Here is a 27,522-nt window from a genome sequence, read left to right on the forward strand (position 1 = left end):
CACAGACCTAAGAGTGGCTATACTTCAACAAAAAAGCTTCAAAAACAGACTCCAACGAGAGACTGCTGAATTGGAATTAATTTGCAAACTGGATACAATTAACTTAGGCTTGAATAGAGACTGGGAATGGATGAGTCATTACACAAAGTAAAACTATTTCCCCATGGTATTTCTCCCTCCCACCCCACCCCCCACTGTTCCTCTGATATTCTTGTTAACTGCTGGAATTAGCCTACCTGCTTGTCACCATGAAAGGTTTTCCTCCTTCCCCCCCCTGCTGTTGGTGATGGCTTATCTTAAGTGATCACTCTCCTTACAGTGTGTATGATAAACCCATTGTTTCATGTTCTCTGTGTGTGTGTATATAAATCTCTCCTCTGTTTTTTCCACCAAATGCATACGATGAAGTGAGCTGTAGCTCACGAAAGCTTATGCTCTAATAAATTTGTTAGTCTCTAAGGTGCCAAGTACTCCTTTTCTTTTTGCGAATACAGACTAACACGGCTGCTACTCTGAAATTTGTCTTCCAGTGTGATTCCCACCCCTGGTCAGTGGAAAAATACTGATATTAACATGGAGTCCACAACCAGGTGGCTTGATCACATGACCTTGCAGCCATAACATAAAGGCTGTTTGCAGCATCCCCAGGAAGGCTTGCCTAGGAAGGCTTCCCAGTAAGAGATTAGCATCTTCTAAGATATAGTATTCTTCCTAATTCCCCTTGCCTGCCAGCAATCTAGACTGATTGCATCCTGTCTAGTGGGTGTTCCCCCGGTATAAACACATTTGTAATAGGTGCATAGACAATATTCCTAACTTCAGATCCAAAAATGATACATGCTTACTCATCCTTCCTGCTAACACCTCTCACGATCCAAATATGATATGTTTGGTAAATCATAACCGTTCCAATGTTATCTCACATGCCTTATCTTGCACAAAACACATCATAATTATGCCATACTCATATCATAATATTACTATGAAGAATATGGGGCGTAATGCCATCCCCAGCCCAGTGAATTCATACTGCTTCAGGTATGGCCCTCATCCCATCACCCTACCCCCTTGACCTCACACTGTGGCAGATACTGCCCCCATCCCATCACCCCATCCCCAGCGACCTCACACTCCTTCAGGTACCACTTTCATTCCATCCGCCCACCTCAAGTTACCACACGCTGTGGCAGGTACCACCCCATCCCATCACCCTACCCCCAGTGACCTCACACTGTGGCAGGTACCACATCCATTCCGTCACCCCACCCTCAGTGATCTCACACATACTGCAGGTATCTCTCCATCCCATCACCAAGCCCCCAGTGGGTATATGACATCACAGATTTGCACAGTTCTCATGGGGATGCCCATCTAGCCCCATCCCTCCATGACTGATCAATCCCCCAAAAGGAGTTTGCTTTCCCTTCTCTCTCTCTCCCATCACCACTCAGGGACAAGGCCGAGCTGACCCAGACTGTAGGCACCATCCTTCTGTCCCAGAAGAATGTGAAGAAGGGGGATGTATGCAGCATGGCTGACTGGGGCCAGATCAGTATCAAGACAAAAACCCAGCCCTCCCTGACCCTGCAGGAGGTGAAACTGATGATCATGGCCAGGTGCATGTATCTGTCTCGGCCCTACCTCCATTATATCCCATCCAGGATGCTGTGCGTGGGGGATCCCTAGGAGAGGAAGGCACCATTCCTGGTAAGCGTTGGACAGGGGCACGCAGTGCCCCGGACAATATGCTACTAGAACAGGAGACTGATAGGGCTGGGCAGAATGGGGAGAGTCAGAATCGATGGCGAGCCAGGCAGATCCTGGGAACCAGGAATCAGAATTGGCCAGATCCTAGGAATAAGGAATAGAGGCTAGGAATCGGGGACAAGAACCAGGCAGCTCTTTGAAATGAGGAATGGATCCTAATAATTTTGGAACAGGAACTGGCTAGACCACAGAAATCAAGGACAGAAATTGGCTGGATATTCAACAATCTCTAGAAATCAGAGAGAAGAATCAGCCACATCCTGGAAATCAGGGATGGACTTTAACAGTCAGGAAGAGATCCTAGAAATCATGGTTGGGAATCAGACAGATCCTAGGAGTCAGAGAGGGGTATTGCTGAATCAAGAACCTGGGGTGGATCAGTAGAAACCCAGGAGAAATCAAGCATGAGATCCTAGAAATCAAGGGCACGAGTCAGCCAAATGCTGGAAATCAGGATTTGGAATCAGGGATGGGAACAGAGCAGGTTAAAGAAAGTGGGGATGGATGCTAGAAATCAGACACCGGAACTGGTCAGATCCTAGGAATCAGGAATGGGGATCATCTGGGTCCCTGGATCATGGGGTGGGAGCCCAGGGCTCATCCTGGGAGTGACTTGACTGTGAGTCCTCAGAAAGCGAGGTACAGAGCTGGATTTTAGGACCGTGAATACAGAATGCAGCCTGCCCTTTGCTTGGACATCAGTAACCCCACGCCTACTTTTTTGAGTCTCAAGGCCATTCCGGGGGGCCCCTGGTCTGTGATGGGAAGGCTACAGACATTGTCTCCCATGGCAGTAGTGACTGGACAACTTCTAGTGTGTTTACCAGTGTGGAAGAAAAACGCAGTCTTCACTCTTAGGTTGTTTGCAACAAGTCAGAGACAATTTATTCTCAAGCAATTACAAGGGGGAGAGTGCACACGGACAGGGATTCCCCCTTCCTAGACAGGTCTCCGCCTGATAAACAATTAGGGCAAGCATTTATACCTTTCGTTACATATAATAATGATCAACTGCTATGTCTTGTTTATAAATATTCCTTCCTGATCTTACTTTTTCTCAGCAGTTCCTGCGACAGTCTGAGTTCCATTCTTATCTAACACAAGGTCAAAACAGCACCTCTTACAGGTTCCCACTCGCTTCCCACTCGCCCAGGCCCTGCCTTAAAGTCTCGTGTTATTCGAGTTAGAGTTAGCCTGACTCTTGCTCTGTTCCTAAGAAAACTAAGATGCCTGCATCCAAATCCCCTTTATCCCTTTTTTACTTCCACGCTCCCCTCTTTTGTGCTTCTAGCACAACTATCTGTCTTAAACCTCCATTTTTATCAAACCTTGTATTTCTGGTTCTAGATCAAATGGCTCAGCCTCATGGGCTTTGGTTGGATGCATTGACAATGCGTGGTTAGTATGAACATGGAAGGTGTTATTATTATTACATCCTTTACAACAATAACATAATCCTAAACTAAACAACAGCAATAAAAGCATTAACATTTCCATTGTAATAATATGATGGGGTTGTTTTATAGCCTTAGTTACATAGCATAATGCCTCATAATTAGTGCATAATGTAGACACTTTATAGGCTCTATGAAAGGCATATTTTTCAATCTGATATATATTTTGAAGCATATGAATTTGACCTTATAATTCAGAGATTTCCCGGACATCTGGTAGGAGTGAAAGCAAATTTTGGAACCGGTCAGGTCCTAAGGCAGTCCAATTAAAGGGAATCTGAAACCTAAGGGCTGATTGTAGGGTTCTATCTGCAGACTAATAAATAATATGATTGTCTGCAGCAGTGGTGAAATTAAAATGTATGTCTTGCAAAGTGGTGGCCTTACCATACACACAACTGTCATTAGCTTGGAAGAGCAGGTGTCTTGTCGGGGTAGTTCCTTGTCCCATACCTTCCCAACAGATGTTGTCATGAACAGTGACAACTTCCCCTGCCTTCAGCTTTTGTACTCACTGAAGCTGTGGGGGTTCTAAAGGCCAGAGTGTCCATTGACTCCCTATCCCTATCCAAATGTTGGGTATTATTTCGGGAGCACTGACTATAAATTGGTTGGGCATATCAGGTAGTTTAATTTCCCAAATGTCTCAGTGAATTATTCAATCCCACACGAATCCTTCCCACGGACCCGGCAGGATTTGGTGTGTGCGGGCCCCACATCCCTTCAATTGATCCATATATGTGGAAGGAGCACTGCAAATGTCTGCACTTCCACCCAGAAAATCTCCAAGTACATCTCCATGGCCACAGATTAGATGATACTCCTGAAGTATCTGTAAGGGCAGTGGGCCAAGCCTGATGCTCCAGATCACTCCAAATGGCGGTGAGCTGGTCATTCAGGAAATCCTGAATTTCTGAACAAGCCAGATCCCACTGCAATGCCTTTCCAGCCTCAGGGATATTTAGCACCATCATTGTCAGAAGTTTCTGGGTCATTGAACTACTTCCATACCAGGCTCTCCAAATACATGTGCTGGATCAAGAAAACAATGTGCAATCTGAACCCTTAGAGGGGAGCGTCCATCTCTAGTGTGACTGGAGAGATAGCTGAATATTGCAGAGGGATGTCTGGCTGGTTGGCTATTGCAGATGGATGGATGGACAGACAGATGGATGGATGTGTAGCCAATGATTTTAGTTGATTGCTCATTTATTGTGTGATGTTATGATTAACTAACACGTTATGCCATAAATAATCTTTCTATGCTGAATAGAGTAATTTTTAAGAGTAATTTTTTACTTACAAGTTTCCTGGTAGTGACAGGCTGCAGTATGTGCCTAAATGCTAATGAGGAAGTCAGAATCACATTTATAAAAAGAGGGAGTTCAGATTAGGAAAAATGAGTTCCCTATGGGAAACCCCAGTATGAACCATCCCTCTATTGATGACCGTTTGGCCGGCCAACCATCAGACCTTAAGAATATCATTAAGAATCAAAGTGTAACTATATATGTAATGTGTGCCTAGGTCTGTATAGAATTTCTACATGCTTGAGTAATCATAACTTTAACTGTAACTTTATAAAACTTGTAAAACAGACAAGACCTTGTCCTTGTGAAATGTGTGTGTGGTCACTACCATTGGTCTTTATGTGTTCCTAGAGACTCTAAATCTGAAGCAAGTAGCAGAGGTGACTTTCACTCTGAGAGGTTGAAACTGTAGCCACTAGAGCCAAACTAACGGTGATGTAACACTACAGTACAAAATTCACTTTAAATAAAATAAAAAGGCTACAGATGGATGGCTATTTCCAAAGGGTGGATGGAGAGCTGGATGGATGGATATTGGGGATGGATGGATGGATAAAACTGGTAGATGAGAAGACTGTTGGATATTGCAGAAGGATGGATGAACAGATGATGGATAGATACTGCAGAATGATGGATGGATGGCAGATGAGAAGGCAGACAGATGGATATTGCAGAAGGATGGATGATGGATAGATATTGTAAAAGGAGGGATGAATGAATGATGGATAGATTTTTGAAGCAGGATGGAGGGAGAGAGGGAGGGAGGGATGGATGTGGGAGATAAGAAGATGAACAGCTGGATATTGCAAAGAAAAGACGGACAGAGAAATGAACAACCAGTCAAGCCTGCTGTGTGATCTCCCTCCAGGTAGAACTTACTGTTATTATTTTCCAACACTACAGTCTCTGCCCTAGCCTTTCAGATTCCATTCTATGTTTCTTCCCTACTATCTTTTTAAAATTAATATGGACTTTCTTTGCCAGCAACCCAGTTCGTCCATATCTCATCAAACTCTGTGGGGATTTGCAGGGAGGGGATAAGGTGGTTCCCTAGCTTGTAGCTTTCTGCCATATTATAATGTGATTCCTACAGAGGACAAATCACCTACTTACCAGATCAGCAGTCGGGGTCACCAGTGTTGTCAGTTGTTGGCTGCATGTGTGTTTTCTGTGTGTGCTTTGCTGGCTCTGGCCAGTTAGCCTGTACAGCAGACTTCAATACAAGTCCCCAAGAAGACCAAGACTCAGTTCAGTGGCGAAGGCGCTTGGCCAGATTTATTGCTGACTATGGGCTCAGCTCAGTGAGGGGGGACACCCCTTCTGTGACCCCCCCCTTTTATACACTGATACAAACAAATTGCCCCTCTGATATGGTTAGTTACCACCCTTTACCTTGTACATGTTGGTTCATTCAAAACATCTCTATCCATCACCCTGTCATCCTGACCGTATCTTTAGGAGGGGTCGGTGAGTGCCTGTATCACCTTCAGGGAGTATGTTTCACTTGTATTAGGATGTTCTGGCACAAGCCTTCTGGAATGTGTTTACATGAATGCTTAGTGCCTAGGAGTGCTTGTGTTGCAACACCAGCCCTTATAGCAGGCCTCATATCTCAGGATCTGTCTTTCGACTGCACCCTCCATATCCACTCACCCTTTCTATCTATCTCTCCCTCCCTCCCCCTAACCTGTTCCATCCACCAACCCCCTGAATGGGTTACCCATTGCTCAGCTCTTCTGGCACCTTCACCTTCACTGTGTTTTCTTGTTAATTTCACTCCCAGTCCTCCGGCTGCTGGAACCTAGTGTTCAGTCTTCATGGGTATATAATTCCTTTCAGGGCCTTTAGAACTGGCCGCCACTATCGCAAACAGCCAGGCTGGGATGTTCAAAGCCTTCTGCAGGAGTGAGTTATCAAAATCCCATTGATATTCAGTAGGATCCTGACACCCCTTTATAACCGCAGCCCATCCTGTCAAGTGCTGGGGATCAATCCCATGGAAGCTCAGCACCCAGCACCTCCCAACTGGGGAATATGGGGAGATTTTCATAAGAGTCAAACATGCAATGGCCCCCCCAAAAAACATATGGCCAGGAGCATGTACATACTGAAGTCCACTCAGCCCCCAACCCAATGCAATGGGAACAGTTCCCCATGGGATCCAGCCTCTTGCTACACAGCTACATTTCATGTGAGGATGGGTGGGAAATGGATATGGGGCCTTTCCCCTCTAGGGGGCATCAGCTCCAATAAAGCCCCAGGAGGAGGAATGGCTGGCTCCAGGGTGGTGGGAAATGGGTCAGGGGGGCTTTCCCTTCTAGGGGGTGCCAACACCCATCCAAGACTGGCTGGCTCAGGGGGTTTGAGAATCAAATTCATTGTTTCTGCCCCCTGTCCCCAGTCTGGGTGTCTGTGGGAAGCGGTGCTGTCACAGAAGGGGAGGGGGGGTCTAGTCTCCCTGCCCCAAGTCCCTTACCCCATCTCACACCCACACTGCGGGGGTGGAAGGAGTATTGAGAAGGATCAAGTGGCCAGATTCCCACCAGAAGCTGAGCTGAATCTTTGTCAAACCGTGGCTCCCACCACAGTAACACCAAGCCAGGGTGAGAGCTCAGACTCTGTTAGCTGCTGAGCAACCTCCCGCAGCTGCGTTGCAGATATGCATGGTATCCAGCAGTGCATGGTTGCCAGGGGCATAAGGTGGGTCCCGGATAGGTGTGGTCCCAGCTTAGCCTGGCACCAGGACAGGCAGCCTGCAGCTGGACAGGGCTCCAGGGGCTCAGTTGTGGGGGCCGTGACCCAGCCAACCTTGGGTGGGTGTGACGCAATGCCCAGGGTGCAGTCTGGGACTGGGGGACTGCTGTGCCTGCTTAACTCTCTCCAGCCTGGGCTGTCTCTGACATGCTTTGCTAGTGACCAGCAGCAAACCGCTCCAGGCGTGATCACTCAGCACAACTGCATGTAGCGCCGCACCCCCAGCTAGATCGCCTGAATGCTCCCAGAGCCACTCATGAATCACACAGAGAAAGGCACCAGAGCCAGATCCCCCCAGCTCCCAGCACTGTACCCCAGGAATATACTGTCTTGCACTGCTCAAGATGAGCAATGCAGATTTATTAATTGATTCACCACTTCATCAATGGAAAGTGGATATACACCAGCCTTTGCAAACATGAGCAGATTTGCCCCACACTTCACATACTCAGCCAGGTTTATTGCCGACAAAGCATGATATTAGTGCTGTATACATGCAACAGGTCCACTAATACATGTAGGCCCGTGACAATGGGCTCGGCTCAATGAGGGTCGCTCCTCCCTAAGCCAGACAAGGACACTCCCTCTGTGACCCCCCCGCTTTTATACACTGATACAAACAAGTTATGTATGGCCCCTCTGACGTGGCTTTACCATGTTCCTGTTGGTTCGATCAAAACATTTCTATCCATCATGCTGTCATCTTGACCTTATCTTTAGGAGGGGTGAGTGTCTCCCTAGCTCGCAGGGAGTGTGTTTAACTTTTACTAGGGGTGTTCTGGCACGATCTTTCTGGAATGTGTTTACATGAATACTTAGTGCCTAGGAATGCTTGTGATTTTGCCATGCCAGCCCTGTCCTTGGCAAGTTCATGTATCGGATAGTGAACCAGCAAGCAGGCATCTGCTTAGTTACAGGGCTTCACTTTTGCTTGTAGCCTGAATCTTGCAAACTTTACTTTATCTTAGCAGGGCCTGACTTTAGTTCAGGCCTTAGATTTTGCACCAGGCCCCTTATAGTAGGCCTCATGTCTCAGGATCTCTTTCTCCTACATCCTCCTTGTCCATCCACACCCTCCGATCGCTCCATCCTGCCATCCATCCCTCCCTCTCTCCCTGTGCATATGAAAGTCTCCATCCCTCCCTCCCTCCCCACCACCCCCTGCAACCACTGACAGTGTTACCCATTGCTGTAGTATGTCAGCTCTGTTGATGCCTTCACCTCTGCCATGTTCGCTTGTTACTTTCACTCCCTGTCCTCTAGCTGCCGGCATCAGTGGAGTGTTGTGACATTCAGCCTCCTTCAGTGTTTAATTCCTTCCAGGGCCTTTAGAACTGACCACTGCTATTACAGACAGCCAGGCTGGGATGTCCAGAGCCTGCTGCAGAGTGAGGCGTCTAAATCCCATGCACTTTCAATGGGTGTTGGACCCCCCCTTTACAATTCCCAGCCCATCCTGCCAAGTGCTGGCATTTCAATCCCACGTAAGTTCAGTGCCCAGCATCTCCCAATGGGGGGAAGTGATAAATGAACGATATGAATAGAGTCCTTAGGTCAATATCATAGTAGAGATGAAAAAAAGAAAAGGAGTACTTGTGGCACCTTAGAGACTAACAAATTTATTAGAGCATAAGCTTTCGTGAGCTACAGCTCACTGAGATGTTGAGCTTTAGAGTTGCAAAAAGTTCTTTCAGAATTAGTTCTATAGGTTATAGTCCACGTGGGCAGTTCATGTCCAATATCAGGATGATCCAGGCGGGAGCTGGAGACCTCAGTCTTGCAACTCAAACTTCCCCTGACAAAGCTTGAGAAGGTCTGAGATAACACAATCAGGTCCTAGAGTTCTTTTTATAGATCTCTGGAAGGCTATTGACAGCCTCTTGACAGCTAGGTGATAGTAGGTGATCATTGTGGCTTTGAAGTAAAACCTCCTATTTCCTATGTGTACACAGGCAATTAGTTGCATACATCAGCATAAGGTAATTCTCCATTAAGCAGTTCATAAATAGTTTACTACAAACTTCAAAGAGAAATATAGACAATGATATTCTTACACCCAAGTTTCATCTACATGTTAATATTCCCTTTTGATCTCTGACTCAATTGAATATAGTAAGGGACAGGAACTTTCTGGTAATATTGTTAACCTCTAACAAGATATAGGTAAACACATAAACACAATTAGTATTTACCACTAGTTCTCTAACAATACAGGTTTGCATTTTAAAGCTCTAGTCTATCTAACATGGCTTTGTCAGCTATTTATAATGATCATTTGTTATACTTTCCTAATATGTCTTTATGCCCCTGCTCTCAATTCGGATGTCTGTGGGAAGCGGTGCTGTCACAGATGGGGGGAAGGGGAAATCTGGTCACCCTGACTCACGTCCCTCTCTGCAGGCCACACTGCAGGGGAGGGGGGCAGTTGAGAAGGATCAAGGGGCCGAGGTCCCACCACAAGCTGAGCTGAGTCTTAGTCAAACCATGGCTCCCACCACAGCGGCACCAAGCTAGGAATCACACTCCTTGAGGCAGCTAAATACCTTTTAAAATCTGGCCTCGCGTCCACTACGTTTAGAGGAACTATACAAGATTGTGTTTGTTTTCTTTCAAACTGATTGTTGCCCCCATGGAAGTGATAGGAATTGTCTGGCCCAAGAAGAAAAACGAATATTGAAAGGCAGAGGCACCAAATGTGTGTGTGATTTTGAAACATTAAAAGAAATTACTTAAAAAGAGAGGGGGGACCCAATTAATAGGCTGGTTTAATATAGAAATGCAATGTTAGAAATGACTAAACTATAAAGACAGGTTTCAGAGTAGCAGCCGTGTTAGTCTGCATCCGCAAAAAGAAAAGGAGGACTTGTGGCACCTTAGAGACTAACAAATTTGAGGCTCTGATAAACGAAGAATGACACCATTGCCATCTACTGGCTAGTGATGGAAGCAGCAGAGAAAATAAGACCAGAAATCTATGAGTCTTGATAAGTGTCCAATAGAAAATAAGAGGATTTCCATCCTCCAATGACTCCAGAAACAGATCAGCATGATGAACTTCAGAGTTTTCTTGAAGCCACCAGTGAAGCTAGGGAACCGAGAAGTTCTACCAGACACCAGACAAGCCACGTGTCCTGCTCTCTCGTGTCTCAGGCTTACCAGGCTGAGAAGAAGTGGTGAAACTTCCTTTCAGAGATTGGTTTCAGAGTAGCAGCCGTGTTAGTCTGTATTCGCAAAAAGAAAAGGAGTAAGGAGTACTTGTGGCGCCTTAGAGACTAACAAATTTATTAGAGCATAAGCTTTTGTGAGCTACAGCTCACTTCATCGGATGCATTTGGTGGAAAAAACAGAGGAGAGATTTATATATACACACACAGAGAACATGAAACAATGGGTTTATCATACACACTGTAAGGAGAAAGAAAAGGAGTACTTGTGGCACCTTAGAGACTAACAAATTTATTAGAGCATAAGCTTTCGTGAGCTACAGCTCACTGCTTATGCTCTAATAAATTTGTTAGTCTCTAAGGTGCCACAAGTACTCCTTTTCTTTTTGCGAATACAGACTAACACGGCTGCTACTCTGAAAACTGTAAGGAGAGTGATCACTTAAGATAAGCCATCACCAACAGCAGGGGGGGAAAGGAGGAAAACCTTCCGTGGTGACAAGCAGGTAGGCTAATTCCAGCAGTTAACAAGAATATCAGAGGAACAGTGGGGGGTGGGGTGGGAGGGAGAAATACCATGGGGAAATAGTTTTACTTTGTGTAATGACTCATCCATTCCCAGTCTCTATTCAAGCCTAAGTTAATTGTATCCAGTTTAAAAATTAATTCCAATTCAGCAGTCTCTTGTTGGAGTCTGTTTTTGAAGCTTTTTTGTTGAAGTATAGCCACTCTTAGGTCTGTGATCGAGTGACCAGAGAGATTGAAGTGTTCTCCAACTGGTTTTTGAATGTTATAATTCTTGACGTCTGATTTGTGTCCATTCATTCTTTTACGTAGAGACTGTCCAGTTTGGCCAAAGTACATGGCAGAGGGGCATTGCTGGCACATGATGGCATCTATCACATTGGTAGATGCGCAGGTGAACGAGCCTCTGATAGTGTGGCTGATGTGATTAGGCCCTATGATGGTATCCCCTGAATAGATATGTGGACAGAGTTGGCAACGGGCTTTGTTGCAAGGATAGGTTCCTGGGTTAGTGGTTCTGTTGTGTGGTTTGTGGTTGCTGGTGAGTATTTGCTTCAGATTGGGGGGCTGTCTGTAAGCAAGGACTGGTCTGTCTCCCAAGATCTGAGAGAGCGATGGCTCGTCCTTCAGGATAGGTTGTAGATCCTTGATGATGCGTTGGAGAAGTTTTAGTTGGGGGCTGAAGGTGATGGCTAGTGGCGTTCTGTTGTTTTCTTTGTTGGGCCTCTCCTGTAGTAGGTGACTTCTGGGTACTCTTCTGACTCTGTCAATCTGTTTCTTCACTTCAGCAGGTGGGTATTGTAGTTGTAGGAATGCATGATAGAGATCTTGTAGGTGTTTGTCTCTGTCTGAGGGGTTGGAGCAAATGCGGTTATATCGAAGAGCTTGGCTGTAGACAATGGATCGTGTGTATGATCTGGATGAAAGCTAGAGGCATGTAGGTAGGAATAGCGGTCAGTAGGTTTCCGATATGGGGTGGTGTTTATGTGACCATCGCTTATTAGCACCGTAGTGTCCAGGAAGTGTCCACCCCCACGAACATGATACAGTTCTGTGTTGACCTAGAATCCTATTTTCGACGTCTCAGACTCAAGGAATATTTCCAACACACCTCTGACCAACATTTTAACCCACAGAGACCTTCCTGCCAACACTACAAAAAGAAGGATTCTGGGTGGACTCCTCCTGAAGGTCGAAACAGCAGCCTGGATTTCTACATAGACTGCTTCCGCCGACGTGCACGAGCTGAAATTGTGGAAAAGCAGCATCGCTTACCTCATAACCTCAGCCATGCAGAACACAGTGCCATCCACAGCCTCAGAAACAACTCTGACATCATAATCAAAAAGGCTGACAAAGGAGGTGCTGTCGTCATCATGAATAGGTCGGAGTATGAACAAGAGGCCACTAGGCAGCTCTCCAACACCACTTTCTACAAGCCATTACCCTCTGATCCCACTGAGAGTTACCAAAAGAAACTACAGCATTTGCTCAAGAAACTCCCTGAAAAAGCACAAGAACAAATCCGCACAGACACACCCCTGGAGCCCCGACCTGGGGTATTCTATCTGTTACCCAAGATCCATAAACCTGGAAATCCTGGACGTCCCATCATCTCAGGCATTGGCACCCTGACAGCAGGATTGTCTGGCTATGTAGACTCCCTCCTCAGGCCCTTCGTTACCAGCACTCCCAGCTATCTTCGAGACACCACCGATTTCCTGAGGAAACTACAGTCCATTGGTGATCTTCCTAAAAACACCATCCTGGCCACTATGGATGTAGAAGCCTCTACACCAACATTCCACACAAAGATGGACTACAAGCCGTCAGGAACAGTATCCCCGATACTGTCACGGCTAACCTGGTGGCAGAACTTTGTGACTTTGTCCTGACCCATAACTATTTCACATTTGGTGACAATGTATACCTTCAAATCAGCAGCACTGCGATGGGTACCCGCATGGCCCCACAGTATGCCAACATTTTTATGGCTGACTTAGAACAACGCTTCCTCAGCTCTCGTCCCCTAATGCCCCTACTCTACTTGCGCTACATTGATGACATCTTCATCATCTGGACCCATGGAAAAGAAGCTCTTGAGGAATTCCACCATGATTTCAACAATTTCCATCCCACCATCAACCTCAGCCTGGACCAGTCCACACAAGAGATCCACTTCCTGGACACTACGGTGCTAATAAGCGATGGTCACATAAACACCACCCTATATCGGAAACCTACTGACCGCTATTCCTACCTACATGCCTCTAGCTTTCATCCAGATCATACCACTCAATCCATTGTCTACAGCCAAGCGCTACGATATAACCGCATTTGCTCCAACCCCTCAGACAGAGACAAACACCTACAAGATCTCTATCATGCATTCCTACAACTACAATACCCACCTGCTGAAGTGAAGAAACAGATTGCCAGAGCCAGAAGAGTACCCAGAAGTCACCTACTACAGGACAGGCCCAACAAAGAAAACAACAGAACGCCACTAGCCATCACCTTCAGCCCCCAACTAAAACCTCTCCAACGCATCATCAAGGATCTACAACCTATCCTGAAGGACGAGCCATCGCTCTCTCAGATCTTGGGAGACAGACCAGTCCTTGCTTACAGACAGCCCCCCAATCTGAAGCAAATACTCACCAGCAACCACAAACCACACAACAGAACCACTAACCCAGGAACCTATCCTTGCAACAAAGCCCGTTGCCAACTCTGTCCACATATCTATTCAGGGGACACCATCATAGGGCCTAATCACATCAGCCACACTATCAGAGGCTCGTTCACCTGCGCATCTACCAATGTGATATATGCTATCTTGTGCCAGCAATGCCCCTCTGCCATGTACATTGGCCAAACTGGACAGTCTCTACGTAAAAGAATGAATGGACACAAATCAGACGTCAAGAATTATAACATTCAAAAACCAGTTGGAGAACACTTCAATCTCTCTGGTTACTCGATTACAGACCTAAGAGTGGCTATCCTTCAACAAAAAAGCTTCAAAAACAGACTCCAAGGAGAGACTGCTGAATTGGAATTAATTTTCAAACTGGATACAATTAACTTAGGCTTGAATAGAGACTGGGAATGGATGAGTCATTACACAAAGTAAAACTATTTCCCCATGGTATTTCTCCCTCCCACCCCACCCCACACTGTTCCTCTGATATTCTTGTTAACTGCTGGAATTAGCCTACCTTGCTTGTCACCATTAAAGGTTTTCCTCCTTTCCCCCCCCTGCTGTGGGTGATGGCTTATCTTAAGTGATCACTCTCCTTACAGTGTGTATGATAAACCCATTGTTTCATGTTCTCTGTGTGTGTGTGTGTATATAAATCTCTCCTCTGCTTTTTCCACCAAATGCATCCGATGAAGTGAGCTGTAGCTCACGAAAGCTTGTGCTCTAATAAATTTGTTAGTCTCTAAGGTGCCACAAGTACTCCTTTTCTTTTTGCAAATACAGACTAACACGGCTGCTACTCTGAAACCTCTCCTTACAGTGTGTATGATAAACCCATTGTTTCATGTTCTCTGTGTGTGTATATAAATCTCCCCTCTGTTTTTTCCACCGGATGCATCCGATGTGGTGGGCTGTGGCTCACGAAAGCTTGTGCTCTGGTGGATTTGTTGGTCTCTGGGGTGCCGCGGGTGCTCCTTTTCTTTTTAGGGGCATCTGAGAAACAGTGGGGGGGGGGGGGGGAGAAATGGCGTGGGGAGGTGGTTTTGCTTTGTGTGATGACTCGTCCATTCCCAGTCTCTATTCAAGCCTGAGTTGATGGTATCCAGTTTGCAGATTAATTCCAATTCAGCTGGGAATGGATGAGTCATTGCACAGGGTGGGGCTGTTTCCCCATGTTGTTTCTCCCCCCCACCCCACCCCACCCCCCGCTGTTCCTCAGATGTTCTTGTTAACTGCTGGAAATAGCCTACCTTGCTTGTCACCCTGAAAGGTTTTCCTCCCTCCCCCCCCTGCTGCTGGTGATGGCTCATCTTAAGTGATCACTCTCCTTACAGTAAGAGGGGGAGTGCTTGTGGCACCTTGGAAACTGGCAAATTGGTTGGAGCATGGGCTTTCGTGGGCTGCAGCTCACTTCGTCGGATGCATTTGGTGGAAAGTGCATCCGATGAAGTGAGCTGTAGCTCACGAAAGCTTGTGCTCTAGTGGATTTGTTGGTCTCTAGGGTGCCATAAGTACTCCTTTTCTTTTTGCGAATACACACTAACACAGCTGCTACTCTGAAACCTCTCCTTACAGTGTGTATGATAAAACCCATTGTTTCATGTTCTCTGTGTGTGTATATAAATCTCCGCTCTGTATTTTCCACCAAATGCATCCGATGAAGTGAGCTGTAGCTCACGAAAGCTTATGCTCTAATAAATTTGTTAGTCTCTAAGGTGCCTCAAGTACTCCTTTTCTTTTTGCGAATACAGACTAACACGGCTGCTACTCTGAAATCTGGTTTCTACTGAACTCTTGACTTTGAGGGAGCCAAAAGCAAATTCTAGGCTGTGACTAACAGTAACAACTGGAGAAAGAACAAGCCATTCAATCACTGATATTACAGGTGAGATTTGGAGGGAGGTTTGGGAAAGGCTATGAAGGAGATGGATGAAGGAGAATGGAAAAAAGCAGAAGTGGTGGAGGGAGAAGCTTGGGCCGGCCATGTTTTCTCATCATTAAACCTGGTTGAGATATTGATTTTGAGGGAAAACGTCATAGTTTTGCAAAAGGAAAATATTCATAACAAGAGTCGGCTTTCCTCAAAAAGCTGGCTACAAATAAAACATTTTTCAGGTTTCAGCAAATATATTTTTGTTTTGGCACCATTTTGCCAAACTTTTTTCAGTTTTTGGCACGTTTTTGCCCAATTATTCAGTTTTCAGCATTTTTCTGCCCAATTTTCTGGGGTTTCAGCAGCTTTCAGTCAATGTTTTTGGTTTTGTCTTTTCAACAGTCTCCAAATTTTACTGTGCACACTGTAATGAAAGCCTTACTAAAATCAAGATATATCCCCTGCTTCCCCCTCTCTACTAGGTCTGTAACCCTGTTCAACAAAGAAATCAGATTGGCTGGGCCTGGTTTCTTCTTGACAAATCCATGCTGGCTATTCCTTATAATCCTATTATCCATGAGGCGCTTACAAGTTAGTTCGTTAATAATTTGTTCCAGTATCTTTCCAGGTATTGAAGTTAGACTGATTGGTCTATAACTCCCTTGTTCATCTTTCTTCCCCTTTTAATAGATAAGTATGTTTGCTTTTCTCTGGTCAGCTGGGACCTCACCTGTCCTATGTAAGTTCTCAAAAATAAATGCTAACCATTCCAAGACTACTTCAACTAGTTCCTTAGAATATCAAGGTTAGAAGTGACCTCAGGAGGTCATCTAGTCCAACCCTCTGCTCAAAGCAGCACTAATCCCCAATTTTTGCCCCAGATCCCTAAATGGCCCCCTCAAGGATTGAACTCACAAACCTGGGTTTAGCAGGCCAATGCTCTAACCATGAGCTATTCCTTCCCCCCTTAAGCACTTTTGTGTAAATTTCATCAGGCGCTGCTGACTTCAGTACATCTAACTTATCTAAATGTTCTTTAATCTCTTCTTTCCCTAGTTTTGCCTGCGTTCCTTCCCCCTGGTTGTTAATATTAACTGTGTTCAGCAGTTGGTCACCAATGGCCATTTTAGTGAAGATTGAAGCAAAATAATCATTAAATACCTCAGCTTTCTTGATGTGACTCATTATTAGCTCTCCTTCCTTGCTAAGCAGAGGACCTACATTTTTCTTCTTCTTTCTCTTCCTCCTAAGGAATGTCAAGAACCTTTCCTGATTACCTTTTCTGTCCCATGCTAGATGTATCGTTTTGTGCAATACCCTTTCTGATTTTGTCCCCACATGTTTCTGCTTCATTCTACTCCTGCTTGGCAACTTGGCCCCATTTATAACTTTTGCAGGATTTCTCTCATTTTCACTTTCACTTTCACTTTCACTTTCCAGATGGAGCCACTTGGGCCTTATACTGTTCTTCCTATCTTTCCTTCACAATGGATTACTTTGCAGTTATGCAAAACTATTTCACTAGGAGTGTGGTGAAGCACTGGGATGGGTTACCAAGGGAGGTGGTGGAATCACCATCCTTAGAGGTTTTTAAGGCCCAGCATGACAAAGCCCTGGCTGGGAAGATTTGGGCTTGGTCCTGCTTTGAGCAGGGGGTTAGACTAGATGACCTCCTGAGGCCTCTTCCAACCCCAATCTTCTATGATTCTGTGATTTTTTGCATTTAATATTGTCTCCTTGAGAATCTGCCAGCTCTCCTACACTACGTTTGCCTGTATGTTTTCTTATCATCAGACCTCACCTACCAGTTCTCTGAGTTTGTTCATCTCTGCTCTGTGGAAGTCCACTTTCCTTATTCTGTTGCTCTCACTCCTTCCATTCCTTAGACTCACAAAACCTGATCATTTCATTTCACCCAAATTGCTTTCCACTTTCAGATTCGCAACCAGTTCCTCCCTGTAGGTCAGAATCAAGTCTAAAATGGCTGTCCCCTCAGTGCTTCCTCCACTTTCTCAAACCAAAAGTTGCCCCAGTACATTCCAAGAACATATTGAATAGTGTGGAAACAGCCACTCAATGTGCAGCGGCAGCCAAAAAAAGCAAACAGAATGTTGTGAATCATTAGGAAAGGGACAGATGATAAGACAGAAAATATCATATTGCCTCTATATAAATCCATGGTACGCCCACATCTTGAATCCTGTGTGCAGATGTGATCGCCCCATCTCAGAAAAAATGTACTGGAATTGGAAAAGGTTTGGAGAAGGGCAACAAAAATGATGAGGGGTATGGAACAGCTTCTGTATGAGGAGAGAGTAACAAGATTGGGACTTTTCAGCTTGGAAAAGAGACGACTAAGGGGGGATATGATAGAGGTCTATAAAATCATGACTGGTGCAGAGAAAGTGAATCAGGACGTGTTATTTACTCCTTCTCATAACACAAGAACTAGGGGTCACCAAATGAAATTAATAGGCAAATGATTTAAAACAAACAAAAGGAAGTATTTCTTCACACAGCGCACAGTCAACCTGTGAAACTCTTTCCCAGAGGACGTTGTGAAGGCCAAGACTATAACAGGGTTCAAAAAAGAACTAGATAATGGAGGATAGGTCCATCAATGGCTATTAGCCAGGATGGATAGGGATGGCGTCCCTAGTCTCTGCTTGCCAGAAGCTGGGAATGGGCGACAGGGGACGGATCACATGATGATTACTTGTTCTGTTCATTCCCTCTGGGGCACCTGGCATTGGCCGCTGTCAGAAGACAGGATACTGGGCTAGATGGACCTTTGGTCTGACCCAGTATGGCTTTTCTTATGTTTGTTTTTTGCCGTATGACTTTTCCAACAGATATCTGGGTAGATACAATCCCCCATTACTACCAGCTCTTGCATTTTGCAGCTTACTGTTCCTTGTTTCAGAAATGCCTCCTCCACTTTCTCTCCTTCATTTGATCTATTGTAGGCCCCCTACCATGACATCACCCGTTTGTGTCCCTTTTATCTTTACCCAGGGACTTTCATCTGGTCTGCCTCTTACCTCCTTTTGCACCGCAGATGAAGTGGATATGTTCTCTGGCTTCACCCCTGAGCTCTGCCCTTTCCATCCAAACAATACAACTTGCTGAGCTGTCATGGACATGCTGGTTATTTGTGCTCCTGCCAAAGTCACGGACCTTGCTGATTTTACCCCACATGCTGATGTGCCTGGCCAGCGGGCAGCTGGAGTGGGAGGGGCAGAGGTTTAGTTTTCCAGCACGCTGGGCTGAAGTCTAGCAGTCCCCAGGGAAATAAAGGGCTAAACAATGAGTGGCTGTACGTGAACCAGGAGGTCATTTCTGGCTCGTGGGAGGTGAGTGGGAAGATGGGAGAGAGAAGGTCTGGGGGACGCAAGCCCAGAGGATTGTGGGATAGCATTGATGGACTACTCAAATATGAGCCTGGCAGGAAAGCTTCAGCCACGGCCTCTGCCAGGTGTCTGGGTTGCATCACATGCTGCAGAAGGATGTGGGCTCAGACCCACCCCTTGGGTGAGGCAGCTGCCCCGTGTCCAGAAAGTGGTTAAAATAATACTGCCCTTGTCACTGTAGGGCCTGATGCAGCCAGGGGAAAGAGGCCAGTTGATTTCAGGGGGGCGGGAGGGCCAAGGCAGGCGGCGTGGGCTAGAGAAAAGGGAACTGGGCTGGGATCCCGCCTTCACTGCTGCACCCACAAGGAAATGCTCCTTTCCAGGGACCCCACTGCTGTAAGCTGATTGTGTGGCCCATGGGAGGAGAAATATGGCCTCTGAGCCCTGCCCTGATGTCGCCTCTTGTGCCATGGTTCATCATGGGTTGTGAGGCCTCAGGCCTGGTGTGGAGTGTGGCTGGCCCTGTGGAGCCCAGCAGGCCCGAGAGGATGCTGGGACTGGAAGACTCGGAGGTCCCTCAGCACTGGAAGGCCTGTGAGGAGCGAGAGGCCTATGGGACCCAGGAGGCCTGTGGGGAGCAAGAGGCCTGTGAAGCCTCTTTCATTTGTTCCTCTCCCAGAGCTCATTTCTCATTTTTTTACAGTACCAACTTTCCCCCCAGTTTTCATGGTTCTTTTCTAGTTTCCCAGCATCATCTCCACAGAGACTCCAACTCCTAGGCACATCCCACCTCCTTCCTGCCTTCCTTCTTTTGCCTCCATTTTTTACCCTTCTATAGACCCCAAACCAAGGAGAAAACCAAGACATTCAATGCAAACAACTTGGTGAATGCTGCAAAATAGATTCTTTATTCAGGCTTGACAAATATTTTGCATTTCGGCAGCAGATTTGATCCCAAAATGATCCCAAAGCAGAATTCAGGCTGCAGGTTACAATGAGAGAAGACAGGGAGATGCAATGAAGTCATCTGCCTTGGTAACATGGTTTGGAGACAAGCTGGGAATTAGGATGTAGATGAGCTGGGTGTGCAGGCTGGGAGGTGGGCACTGAGAAGGAGGTGGATGAAGGAGAATGAAAAAAGCAGAAGTGGAGTGGGGAGAAGTTTGGGCTGGCTGTGTGTCCTCATCATTAAAGCTGGCTGAAATATTGATTACGAGGGAAAATTGGATTGTTTTACACAAAGAAAATATTCCCAGCAAGCATTGACTTCCCTTGAAAACAGGGTCATTTTTGGGATCAGAAAACCTGAAAATGCTTGGCTGCAAATAAAACTTTTCAGTTTTCATGAAATATATGCATATATATATTGTTTTGAAACCATTTTGCCAATATTTTTTTCAGTTCTTGGCACATTTTAGTCAAATTTTTCAGGTTTCAGCAGCTTTTAGTCAATTTTGTTGTTGTTTTGGTTTTTCAATAGAAAGTCTAAATTTTCCACAAGAAAATCAAACACCATTTTCTGACCAGCTGTAATAATAATAATAGAAAGGAAAGGACATTTAATGAAACCGTCTACATTGCAAACAAGATTTGGGTAAAGCTGGGAATGGGAGTAAAAACAGGAAGAGGAATGTTGGTGATTCTAGGAGAAACTTTGGGCAGCTCGGGAAAAGATCTGAAGGGGCAGTACCAGGGCAAAAAAGCTCACATGCACACATCCAGAATATCAGCATGGTGCTGGCATCCTCCATCCTCACAGATGCTCAGGCGACCAGAGACAGAGGGATGCGGTCAGGTGGGTTGTTTTCTTTGGTGAACTGGATGTTCCTACAGAACAAGACAGTCTCCTGGCCTATGCTGAGGTGGTACTCCCAGATATAGAGGTTCTGCTTGCTCTCCACGTTCACCTGGACTGACTCCTCTTCTCCTCGGGCTTCAGTCCAATCCTCCTGCTATGTGTAGATGCTTTTCCTGCCATATTTATCCTTGAGGGAGAACTGGAACTGGGTGGTGAGCTTGGTGATCTCTCCAGCCTCGCAGGACATCTCAGCAGAAACACTGCAGTTGTGCTCGATGCTGGACATGTACTGCAGGGTGAAGCCCACCTTGAGGGTGACTATGTCAGACCAGGCAATAGGGGAGTCGGTGTCATTCTGCAGGGTCTTGATGCACTCCCAGCCCCCACAGGCGATTCCTTTGGTGAAGGTCAGCCCCCTGAGCACATCCAGGTAGATGGAATAGAAGGAGATCAGGCTGGCAGCGGAGCTCATGTCCTGGTCCAGGAAGAACTGAGCCCCCCCACTTCTCGTCCACCTTGATCAGGGTTTGGAATTCCTGGATCCTGAAGTAGTAGAGCCCCTCACAGCATTCAGGGGCCAAGCAGGAGTCAAACCCACCTTCATCTGTGCTCAAATTCTCCACACTGCGGACTATGCCCCAATCCTGGAAGATGATGAAGAACTTCCCACCACACTTCAAGTCGTGCCTCCACCACAGCAGCTGGGATGCAGCTCATAGACCTTGGCCTCCTCATCCATGCTCAGGTCCTTCACCACCCAGTAGGAGCTGCCCTGGATGATGTAGACATTGGGGTCCTCTACACAGCCCAGGTAGTGGTCCCCTCCCTGGCACAAGGGATGCAATCTCTGGATCTTGATGTTCTCCGTCTGCAGGTAGCAGCCCAGGTCAGAGTGGACAATGCAGTCTCCACTGTCGTACCGGGAGATGTCTGTGCCTAGGGAGTCCTTCCTGTAGGCCTGGTATGGGGACACAGAGGAGACAGAGGGAGTGGAGCAGTTGGCAAAAGGATCAAGGCAGTTTGAGAAGATCATGTGCACATGGGGCTGGACTGGGAGACATCAGGGGACTTCTCTGTTTCTATCAAGGAAAACATTTTCAGTAATACTAGGAGTGAATCCCTAAGGGCAACCACAACCCCTCTTCACTCACCCCAGTGGAGCTATGACCAGCTGGGGATCTGGCCCTTTGACACCAATGGAGCTAGAGACATTTGACCCTAGCTCATCTGATCTTATGTGAATTTTTGATGCTTGAAGGCCCCTCAGTTCCAACAGTGACCAGGCACCTGGTACAGAAACGGAGCAGCCCTGGGAGGTGTCTGCATTGAAATCTCCTATACGTGCCCTGCAGCCCTATCTCCAGAGTGTGGCATCGTCCTGAGGGAAAGAGAGGAAGGCAAAGCCCAGGGTCCAGCCTTGGGATGATCCTGCCTCACACGGGATCCCACTTAACACTGTTGATCTATCTGACTGGGCCATGTCTCCTCCACCTCACCCCGTAAGTATGAAGGGTTGGCCTGCGGTCAAGGCTGATTCCCCACTCTGGCACTTCGAATGCAGAAGGTGGGGGCTGCAAGGATTCTAAAAATTAATACTGGCCATTCCAGGCTGCTATTAAACTCCCAGGGTAACAGCTTCTCTCTGACCTTGGATGGGTAGATGCTGTCACCACCCAAGTGCAAAAAAACCCCTTTGGACCCGGGAAGGCGCACATGGGAATTCCTCCCTTTGGGGGTACCTTGAAGCCCTTTCACCCCACCTCTGGGGAAGAGCTGAGAAAGAAAACAAAGGAAATCAGCTGTTGCCACTAGCTAATTAAACAACATATGCACAAACCAATTAGTACAGGGCTGGAATACCCCCAGAAAACAATTAATGGGTGCTCAGCACCCACCGGCAGTGAGCTCCCCCGTCTCCCCCGTCTCCCCTCTTGCCTGCCGGCAGCTCTGCCAATCAACTCCTCCCCCTCCCTCCCAGTGCCTCCTGCCCACCACAATCAGCTGTTCTGCAGTGTGCAGGAAGTGCTGGGGGGGAGGGGAGGAGTGGGTATGGGGCATGCTCAGGGGAGGGGATGGAGCTGGGCAGAAAAAGGTGGGGTGGGGGCTTGGGAAAAGGGGTGGGTTGGGGCAGGGCCGGGGCCGGGGCTGGGGCCTGGGGCAGAGACGCCTCCCTGAGACAGCAGGGACTGTATGCTGAGCTCAGCTGAAGCTGAGGTTTGGTTTCCCTTTTATATTTTCTTTCTTCTTATCTGGAGCTGGAAGCGGAGAGACACGTGGTAGGAAGTGACCCAGGGAGAGTAACGCAGATGGTCTACAATCCTCCCCAACGGTCACTGCTGCTGACCTTCCTAGGGCCCTGGTTTGGATCCTGGAGGAGTGAACAGGCCTGAGCTCCCCAACCCCTGCCACTAGCACCCACAGCTGAGAAGCGGCTAACCACTAGGCCACCCAGCTCACCAAGTGCCTACCACAGGGCAAGGGGATCGGACTGGTGGGCAGCTTCCCACACCCACTACCCACGTATCCTGGGCCAGGCCTCAGCACAGAGCCCCTGGGATCTCATACCAAGCAGAGTCAGGCTGGCTTGGTACTTGGCTGGGGGACCAAGTGCTGCAGGGTAGGAGCTCCGCAGGGAGCGCTTTCCCAGTGCAGTGCTAGGGGGCGCTGTGCTGCAGGGAGAGGGTGGGGGCTCAGGAGAGGGCTCTGTGCTGCAGAGAGGGGGCGGGGGCTCGGGGGGGGCACTGTGCTGCAGAGAGGGGGCGGGGGCTCGGGGGGGGGCACTGTGCTGCAGGGGGTGTCACTCACCTTGCCTCCTCCTCAGGAACCAGCTCAGGGCCCCAACTCCCAGGACAGCCAGGATGCAGCCCACACCGATCACTGGGAAACCAGCCTGGCCTGGGATTTCAGAATCTGGAAATGTCCCGAGACAGACTGAACCGTGGGCCCCCCACAGTCCCTGCACCCCGCCCCTCCCCGGGGACTGCACCCACCCTGTTTTCTGCCCAATAGGCCTGGGATAGCATCCCCCTCCCCCAGCCGGTCTGCCCCTTACAGCCACACCCGTGTGTCTGCCCTGCAGCTAGACACCCCCTTCTCCGTCTCCCCCTCCCTGTCTGTGAGCCCCACAAAATCTCATCTCTGCTTTCCCTCCCCTCTGAGCCCCTCAGTGCCCCACTCTGTTTTTCTCTCCCCTCAAAGCACCCAGAACCCCACTTTCTGGTTTTGCCTCCTCTCTGAGCCCCCCAGAATGCCCTTCTCCCTCCCCCCTCCTCTGAGCCAACCAAAACACATCTCCACCTCCACCTGCCCCCTAGTACCTCTCTCTGTCTACCCATCCCCTGGTACTCCTCAAAACTGCCCCTCTGCATTTCCCACCTCCCTCATCCCCTCACCACTTGTGTCCACTTCCCCCATATCCCTCCACTCAATCGGAGGTGCCCCATTCCCAGCCTCTTCCCACTGCTCCCTCCGCTCTGCCCGCCCCAGCTGTCACCCCAGGTCACCTTCAGGGGGTTGCCCCCTCGGCTGCTGCGTCTGACTACACACATGTGCTCTGTGGGGCCGAACCCCTCTGGCCCCAGTTCAATGGACCCCTAGATCTGGAAGGCGGGGTCTCCATTTGGCAGGATGCTGCTGATCAACTGCTCCCTCAGGGTCACCTGACCCCCCCCCACCCGCCCCGCTCCCAGATCACCTCAATGTTGCGGGGATAGGACCCGTCACGTGGCAGACTAGTGGGCACAGCTGGTCCTGGGCCCCTGGGACAAGGGCCACAGGCACCGTGGGCTGGGCTGTTGGGAGCGCGAGGAATGTTCTTGGGGCGCAGCTGGGGGCTGCGGCTTGGCTTGAGGCAGGGTGGCTGAGCCGGTTCCCTAGAACCGCTCGTTAAATTTAGAAACCGGCTTTTAGAACCGGCTGCTCCGCGAGGGAGAACCGGCTCCAACAGGGCTTTGACCTGTAACCGGCCCAAAGTGGCACCTTAGGCGCTAACCCCATGGGTGCTCCAGCCCTGGAGCACCCAGGGCAAAATGTGGTGGGTGCAGAGCCCCCACCGGCAGCTCCCCGCCCCACCCCCGGCCCCAGCTTACCTCACCTCCGCCTCCTCCCCTGAACACACTGAGAACAAGGTCACTTACCAGCCAAGGAGGTGTATCAAAGCGAATGTCTCCCCTTCACGGTTCCAGCGCTTCGCCACGTGCCAGGCTGTCAGGTGAACTGAGAAGCAGCCATTCTGGTCGGTCTAGTGCTGCAGCACGTCCTCCCATTGAGGGAACATCAGGTGACAGCTCAGATGTCACCGATGTCATCATCCAATTCACAGCTGTGCAGGACCTGCATGTAGTTGGGCTCTGGGGGCAAAGTGGGTGCATACGAAACTGAGTAGGGAATTGCCACCAAGAGGCAGAGGAGGGGGTGAGCCTTCTCCTCTAAGCTACTAGACCTCACACTCCTGCCAGAGATGGGGATAAAATCCAGGAGTCCTGACTCCCAGTCCCCTCCCACACTGGTCCTAGCCACTAGGTATCAGGGAAACCACTTCTCTCTTGTGTCCCCTCCCCCAGCCCCCGCCTACCTCCTTTGAGCTACCCAACCAACCCCTTCCCAAGCCGAGCCAAGTGCTGGGTCTTGGGACTCACCTGCCTTTGGGGAGCTGGCGTTCATCTCTCGCACCAGGCCCTGGTCCTTGGTCTCCAACCAGGCGTCCCAGGCCAGGCACTCAGAGCTACCTGCTCTCCAGAACTGGTGGGTCTCAGTCATCCAGGGTGTAGCCAGTTCGGGGATCCAGCCTGCCGGTGTTGCTGTCATAGGCTGAGCGCACCAGGTCATTCATCCCCATCACATGCAGCCGCGTGGACAGACCGGGAGCTGCATGGGGGGAGATGAGCTGGAGATAGGAGAGATGGTGAACCTCTGTAGGAAGGAGAGAGACTTCAATGGGAATGGGACCCAGACATCTGGGACAGCAACCCAAGGGGGCCCTGCAGCACAAAGCCCTGGAAGAAAGAAAGAGACTGGGATGGGGAATGAGATGCAAATATCCGGGAGAACAAGGGTCACTTACCAGCCAAGGTGATGGAGCAGAGAGACAGCTTCCAGGTCACCTCGATGTTGCGGGGATAGAACCCCATCACATGGCAGACGAGGTGGCACGGCCAGTCCTGGGTCCCTGGGACAAGGGCCACATGCACTGTGGGCTGGGCTGTGGGGAGGGCGAGAAAGGGTTTAGCCACAGGGAATGGAATAGCAGGGGGCTGCAGGTCAGGAATGAGGGTCACTAGCAGAGTTGTCACCTGTCTTCTGAGTGGTGAATGGCATGGAGCTCTCCATCCAGAACCTTCATTGTTGCGGTATGAGGAGGTTCGTAAAAGCTAAAGTCTCCCCGTCATGGTTCCAGCACTTCGCCACTTGCCAGGCCGCATTCTAAGATGATCTTAACACTTTCAGTGCCCTTACAAACTAGATGCTTCTCACCACAGGCTGGCTAGTTGCCCTTCAGCCAGGCTCTCCCCTTTGATCAGTGATTCAGTCACTGCATGGTGATGTCTTTGCCCCCCAACTTCAGGGTCAGGTGAGCATTACCTCATTGCAGTCCCAAACTGACCAAAGGAAGGGGGGGTGACTCAATCAAGAGTCCAACAGATCCTTGGTCGCTGCCTAGACCGGTGTCCTTTGTTCCTGTGAGACTGGGTTGGGTTTGTCCCATACATGCCCTGATGAGGTGTGAACTGCCCCTCTGTTCTTGGAGAGTTTTTGCCTGGGCTTGTTTTAAGCCATGAGGACACATTTTCAGCCTCATAACCATAAACGTGAAATTTCAACCTATAAAATTATTGTAACATCACTATATCAACAATTACTACAACATCACTATAGCAATCATGCTCAGTGCATCATGAGCCTTCCAATGACCCCCGACATGACTAATTTTGTATTGGATACCACACAATCATATTATAATGATGAACATGGGTTTGTAAGATGTTCCCCCAAGGTATAGAGCGTCACAGGGTGCCCCAAAGTTCTTTGTGACAAGGGTCCCCGTAAATCTTAATTCCCCTATGGTGAAGAGCCTCAGGCTCATGAAGAGTCTTAGGCCTGTGATGCCTCTTTCCTTTGTTCCTCTCACCAAACTCATTTATCAGTTTTTCACAGTATCAACATTTCCCCCAATGTCCATGTTTATTTTAGGTTTCCCACCATCATCTCCACAGAGATCCCAAGCTCCCAGTCCCTTCCTCGCTTCCTCCTGCATTGCTGTTTTCACCCCCATTTTTACCCTTCTATAGACCCCAAATCAAGGAGAAAACAAAGGAAATTCAACCCCACAACTTAGTGAATGCTGAAAAATAGATTCTTTATTTAGGCTTCACAATTTGTTTGCATTTTGGCAGGAGATTTAACCCCTAAATGATCCCAAATCAGAATTCAGGCTGTAGGTAATAATGAGAGAAAACAGAGAGAAAATATAATGAAATAATCTGCCTTGGTAACTAGATTTGGAGAGAAACTGGGGAATGGGAAGCAGCTGAGCCAGGTTTCCAAGATGGGAGGAGGGCACTGGGAAGGTGTAAGCACAGATTTGAAGGGACGGCTTTGGTCCCATCAATTTCCAGGAGGCCAATGCAATACTCAACTCAAGAAGCTCTTGCTCCTACAGACACACCTGGCATTCATAAAATTCCCACTAGGCACCACCCCATACCTTCAGGCACCTAAATACTTTTTAAAAGCTGGCCCTGTGTCTGCTACATTTAGAAGAACTATACAAGCTTGTGCCTGTTTTCTTTCAGACTGATTGTTGCCTCCTGGAATTGATAGGGAT

At 48.2% G+C, this 27,522-nt stretch overlaps 1 pseudogene; it reads right to left on the reverse strand.

The window, feature by feature from the left end:
- Positions 1-21,519: 21,519 nt before the first annotated feature.
- Positions 21,520-26,349, reverse strand: LOC119842337 (annotated as a pseudogene).
- Between the last annotated feature and the right edge of the window lie 1,173 nt (positions 26,350-27,522).

The sequence above is a fragment of the Dermochelys coriacea genome, chromosome 13 (genome assembly GCF_009764565.3).
Source record: "Dermochelys coriacea isolate rDerCor1 chromosome 13, rDerCor1.pri.v4, whole genome shotgun sequence".
Lineage (NCBI taxonomy): Eukaryota > Metazoa > Chordata > Testudines > Dermochelyidae > Dermochelys > Dermochelys coriacea.